Source organism: Lolium rigidum, chromosome 7, assembly GCF_022539505.1.
Source record: "Lolium rigidum isolate FL_2022 chromosome 7, APGP_CSIRO_Lrig_0.1, whole genome shotgun sequence".
Lineage (NCBI taxonomy): Eukaryota > Viridiplantae > Streptophyta > Magnoliopsida > Poales > Poaceae > Lolium > Lolium rigidum.
Genome location: NC_061514.1, coordinates 244,676,814 through 244,683,097, shown reverse-complemented (window position 1 = coordinate 244,683,097; position 6,284 = coordinate 244,676,814). Strand labels below are relative to the sequence as shown.

The window sequence follows — 6,284 nt, the reverse complement described above, 5'->3', positions numbered from 1 at the left end:
TAGATTTCAAACCATTTGTCGGATTGATACAAATGATACGTCGTTGGAAAGCTGTTGACTAGGCGCAACTGTTTCGTATTGAACATTTTTTCAAATTACTTACAGTTTAAGAGCAGATTTGAAAATACTTGATTCTGTTTCCCAAACTTCTTGATATTTGGCGCAGTTTTTTGGGTTTTAGTTTCGAACCGCCTCACGGAATATTGCAAATGATATGTCGTTGGAAAGATATTAATTTGGCGCAACTTTTTCATGTTGAATATTTTTCCAAATTTCAAACGGTTTAAGATTAATTTTAGAAATTCGTAAAAGTGGAGAAGACACACACAAAAACATTTTGAAATTAACTCGCCTAGATTGATTATATGAGGCATGGCGGCATGTTGGAGTACTAATGGAGGCATATTATTGCCAATTGTATGTTGCGGGGGTCGATTGGGGTAACCAAAGCCTGTGAGGATGGTTTCCATATGTAAGTTTTCCGCCTAAAAACAAATAGAGTACCTGAACCACCCTTAGATGTGGAAGTGAACTTCCTAACGATTACAAATAAACTTCAGTGTGGAAGTGAATTTCGAGGCGTGAACTTCTGAAGTTCAGTGAGTCAGCTCCTATTTTATGGACAAAGCGAACTCCCATAAATATAAATGTTAACTTCCATCCATGGATCTTTTTCTTTTTCAGCAATAAGTGGTGTTTGTATTGAAAATCTTGTTGTCCAGGTTAGATCAAAACCAGACAAAAGAAACTAGGCACTCCCTTTTTATAGTGAACTTACTTTTTCTTTTCCCTTAAAAAAAGGTGACCTTCATTTTGTGAGATAGTAAACATTTTCCTGAAACAAGTGTGTCATGCCAAATGGATTTCCTGGCACAAATGATGTAAATTTTCAGCTCAATTAAAGCAAACTTCACGACAATCACAAAGTGAACTCCTACCATAATACATGTCAACTCCTCATATTAGAGTGAATTCGTTACAAAATAGAGTAAACTCTCAGATAGAGAAAAATGAATCTCTAGAGGCATTCATAAGTTATACTTCATGTCACGCTAAGGGAATTTTTGATCAGCCACCTTTTCAAAATAAAATAAAATGAATTTCGGAGCCGTACAACAGGAACTTCAGGCATGTTTGTAGTGAACTCCCTGACAAAAAGAATTGCGACATGTTCAAGGCGAACTTGTATGACGTTTAATGTGAACTCCTGAACGGATTTTCATGGATAAACCTATCAATCTCATCTTTTTTGGGGTGTGCTAGGTTTTGCACATTGTCAAGCATATGGGTAATTCTCGCCAATCTTCAGAGCAGCAACTGTCATATATAAAGTAAAACAAACTAAATGTCAGCAATAGTGTATCACTTTTTATCATCACTACGGCTCACAAGTCCAACTGAAGGATAAACAGAAGTTGATTTCTCAACAGATAGTCATAATTATGTAACAATAATAACCAAAACGGCACATTAAATTACCATCCATGGTATCTAAGTTAATCTACAAGTGAACAATTTATTCTGGCTTCATATTTCATGCATATGAGATGACACTACATCAATCAGGTAGTTGATGGACGCATGAAAAGGTGGCTCATCCAGATGTGAGTGATACATATTGCAGAGAGCCAACTCAATGAAAAAATGTCTATATTCATTGAATCAAGTGTGCAAAATGTGAAGGTATTTTACCATCCCAGAGGAGTAAACTACTGTGTTGAAAATACACAGTGTGCACTTTTATGATAGTTAAGTCTTATGTAACAAAAAGTAAACTTCACACGTGAAAAAGGTGTACTACACTAATTAAGTAATGTGAACTTCAAAGAAGAAATTCTATAGATCTTATCGGCACAAAAATCACAAAAGATACATCATCCAGAAGCAACCATGCATTTTCTAGATTAACATGTATGATTTTTTACTACCCATACAGATTACGTGGATCAAGCCTATTAGTTGCTTCTAAATTTGTAATACTGAGCATCTCCAGAACCTGAACTACAAGGATCTGAATATTTCACAAAAATATCACAACATTGAAATATCACAACAAAGATTGAAAAGTTATGTTCAATATAATGTCGCATTAGTGAATAGCTAGCTGATTAATGAATAGCTAGCTGATTATGTTTGTAAAAGTAGCCCCTGGAAAGTGGTTCAACATTACCTTGGCTCCGTGCATCTTCTGTTCTGATAAATAAATAAATATCTGATCAATATATAGCTTGTTGATTATGAAACGAACTGTTCCGCAAAGAAAACTGAACTTCGCCTTCAGACAAAGCAAAGTCCCCTGGAAAAAAGTAAAAGTGAATTTCCTAGTGACACAAACATCATAGATAGTATCTCTTAAATGCTACACTTCATTTTGGAAAGAAAAGATGCTCCAAAGCTATTGGAGTTCAGAGGACGTAGCGTACCTTTGACAAACAGCAACCAACTGAACCGCACAATGGCTTACAGTGAACTGCACCAATGTCAATGTATCAAGATAAGAAGTGAACTTATATGCAGGCGAACTGTTCCCGCTGAAGACAACATCTGTTCCTGCATTATAAAAACTATTGCATCATCATAAGATAAAACTATTGCATATACAAGAATCATACATCCCCGAGGAATAATGTAATAATAGATAAATTGGCACACCAACATGACATCCTATAGCTTGTGAATACAGAATATCAGGACAGCTAGTAGAATAAAGATAGTTCAGCCATGCACACTACTAGATGACAAACACAAGATGAACTTCTAGCATGCGACGGACTGGACTTCACTTTTTTAAAAGTTCGGAACTTCTGAATTATCTTGATGCTTACTACAATTTTTTACCAACTACCAACCAACCAGCAAATCAATCAAAGCAAAAAAATACATAGCAGTAGATCTTCACTGATTTTACTCTCTTTTAGTAGCCAATTAAATTTGCTAAACTGTAATAGAGTAGGCAACAAACACAGAGATGCACTTCCCTTACACCGGGGATTGGATTTAGCAGCTTCAGGGAAAGATGGACTTCACATGTGTACAAATAGAACTTCTGCAAAATCAAAGTTTAAGAACTCTTAGTGAATTCATATGTGCCATAATTCTAACCTCTTTAAGCCTTTTCTATAGTAGTGAGGCTTTTGAAAGTACCTCTGATTGAGATGTAGAGGAAAACGGGCATCACTGCAGTTAACAAGGAAATCAAGTGAGCACAAGCATGCATTCCTAAATGACAATACCCTGCCTCTGTCCAGGCTCTACTATTCATTAATTATAGAACTATTACTCCTAGTTGTACCTTGTGCAGTTCACAGTCCACACTAACAGCAGTTCAACACTTTCAAACTCACCAAATTTAAATGAACTTCTATGCATTACAAACTAAACTCCTGGCGTGTTCAAACCCAAACAATTGGTAGCATACAACTAAGATGTATGGCTTGGAAGGAAAAGCTAAAGCATGATTACAAATATTGTGGTAGCGAAAAGGTCACGATAGTATATACTTTTAGTGCACCCTGTACACTACGTAGATAGGCAAGCAACAACAAAACGCAATGCAGAGTTTGGTGCATGTGAACTTCTGGTGGCGGCTCACTAGACTTACGGGCAATACGACACGCCACAGAAAGGTCGCAAGGAGCAGGAGCATGGTACGGTGGACTCTAGTCCATATTCCCAAGACTTCCAGAGCGGCGCACATGGATTTCTTCGAAGGCGATGTGGATTTTCACGACAGCAAGAAATGAACTTTCCATGTTAATGCATACAGAGGGCACCAATCTTTTTTACCTGAATGTTCAAAAGCACGAATGCATATATACCAAGAGCAGTACTAAGACCAACGTTAAAAAACTAAGCATGCTTAATTTGGCTACACATAATTCTATCTCATATAATTTCCTATTTCGTTTACCTAACATAAACCAAAACAAAAACAACACTGCACTACCTTTCTTCTCTGCCTTAGCTTGGATTGCATCCACTGTTTTACCTTTTTTATTTTATTTTTGCCAACTAAACTATTTTATGTCGAATTAGTGAACTGATTGAAATAATAAAGCGAACTGCTGCTTTGATCTAGTCGTGATTGAAATTAGTAAGAATCGGAGATGAGAACTGCCCCAAATACACAAGTGTATCATGGAAAAAAGAATTGGTGAACTACCAATATGAAGTTATAGTGTCCAGAACGTACTCTCCAGAATATGAACTCCTTCAGCCTAATTGAAGCGATAAACACTAATTTTCCCACATACGTACTGAATATAAATGAATCATCATACCACATCGGCCATATCAAAAATTAACTTCACGAATTTCGAGGAGTGTAGAGCAAAAAATGCAGAAACCTGGGTCATAACGAGAAATGCAGAGAGCTTTCTATAGTATTTTTGAATATGAGAAGATAACGAATAGGCCATAACGGGAGAAGCAAAGCCCCTGGGTCTCAATTACCTTGGATGTTGGGGGTTCTCACATCTGAACTTTTATGTACTCCAACAGCCAGGAGAATGGCCTGGTGCTCCCCCGAAATCCTGCAAATATAAAACTGCACTTTCATCAGTAGGAAAAGTGAACTTGAGAGATTTTCCTATTATCTGCACATCAACAACAAATACATCTTTTTCATGTACTATTTTCCAAAAAGATATCATCCGAGAAACAAGGAATGAACTTTCTGACACTGAAAAGTGAACTTTTCCCAAATAAATCAAGAATAGACAATCTGTAGAAAATGTCTCAGATATAGTAGCAGAAATTCAGAAGTAGTGCAACATCACCCGCAATTCTAAAACCAATCCGAAAAGTGTATATACATGTGAACAAATGAACTTCCATGCTGTAACTAAATACATATACAATAGATTCAATCGACAACGAAATACATCGACTCATAAGCCAGCAAGTATATTAACTAACCAGACTAGCATGCTGTAATCAGAACCCGTTATGATCCACTCGAAAATAGCTAGCAGATACTAGCAGCAGTAACACTCGTGCATAATCATTGGCTTTGGGAATGGAGTGCTTTATCAAGTAATCAGATATGTGAGTACATACTCACAGGGACGATGGTAAGTTGAGCTCAACGATGCAACCGCAGAACCCAGTGATGCCGGCGAGAATGCTTAATCAGGGACCGACCATGTGGCCACCGAGGAGGGGAATCCAGGGTTTCTGGTCAGAGCACTCCCACGCTCGACGAATTTTGGGGAGGCCGCTGCTACACTCAGGGGGAAGCACGGGGCGGCGCCGATGGACTCCCACAGCCACGATCTATGAACTCCCATGGATGGCGCGAGGTAGACCATGGGAGAGAGTGAGGGGGCTTGTAGCGGGTGGGCGTGGCAACCATGGAAGGAGGTCGCCGGGTGATGGCGTGGCAGCAAAACGGAAGTGAGCTTCCCCCGTGCTTCCCTGTAACAAAATAGAGAGCAGATTTTCTAAAAGAAAGAACTGTCCAAGATCCTGAAGAAATAAAAGAGAAACAGAGCAAAACGGAAGTGAGCTTCCCCCGTGCTTCCCTGTAGAACCTGCGTAGGGTTGCTCCTATAACCAAAGGAAAATGGACCGGCGACTCGCGATGTAGCAGGGAGGCTAGGGGGCGGAGCTCGGGAGGGCCAGGCCGCCGGGGTCCTGACCAGCGACGAGGAGCGGCACGGGGGCGAAGACTAGCGTGGTCTCAGGTGTTCTCCCGCGGCGGGATTGGGAACTCCCGTGGCCGTGGAGTTCAGAGCTAGGACGCGAATTGGCCATGGCGTCCTCTAGCTTGACGACGCTGTTTTTAGCAGCAGCGTAGGGCGCCGCCGGTTGAGATGAAGTGGAGGAGCAGGGGCGACTTCATGCGAGCTGCAGGGAAAGAGATCTGCGCGAGTTGCAGGGATGGAGATGGCGGCGCGCCATCGTGCAAGCTGCAGGGGAGGGAAAGGGATCCACGCGTGCTGTAGGGAAGGGAAGGGCGGCGCTCGAGGTGCAGGGGATGGGAGCGGTGGCGCGCGAGCTTCACGGGATGGGCGGCTCAAGAGCTGCAGGGGAGGGGATTTGGCCGCACGCGAGCTGCAGGCAAAGAGATGAGTGGCGCGCGAGCTGGGAAGAGGGGCGGCGCCGGGTTTTCTCTAGTGCGCATGGGGGAGAGGTACCACCGGGGAAGGAGGCGGGCGGTGGGATGTGGGCTGCCGCCGGGGCGAAGTTGGGGTGCGGATGTGGTGCTTCCGCCGATGAAGAAGGTGGGGCGGGGATTCAGTGCCGCCACCGGGAAGAAGGTGGGGCGGGAGTTCGGGCCTGCC

At 41.7% G+C, this 6,284-nt stretch overlaps 1 long non-coding RNA gene across 1 annotated transcript; it reads right to left on the bottom strand.

Moving 5' to 3' along the window:
• Nucleotides 1-917: 917 nt before the first annotated feature.
• LOC124678303 lies at nucleotides 918-5,714 on the bottom strand. Its single transcript, XR_006994410.1, has 6 exons — nucleotides 5,063-5,714; nucleotides 4,453-4,532; nucleotides 3,145-3,177; nucleotides 2,424-3,046; nucleotides 2,171-2,296; nucleotides 918-1,317 (listed from the first exon to the last, which is right to left on the bottom strand). It is a non-coding gene; the product is annotated as an uncharacterized LOC124678303 (long non-coding RNA).
• Between the last annotated feature and the right edge of the window lie 570 nt (nucleotides 5,715-6,284).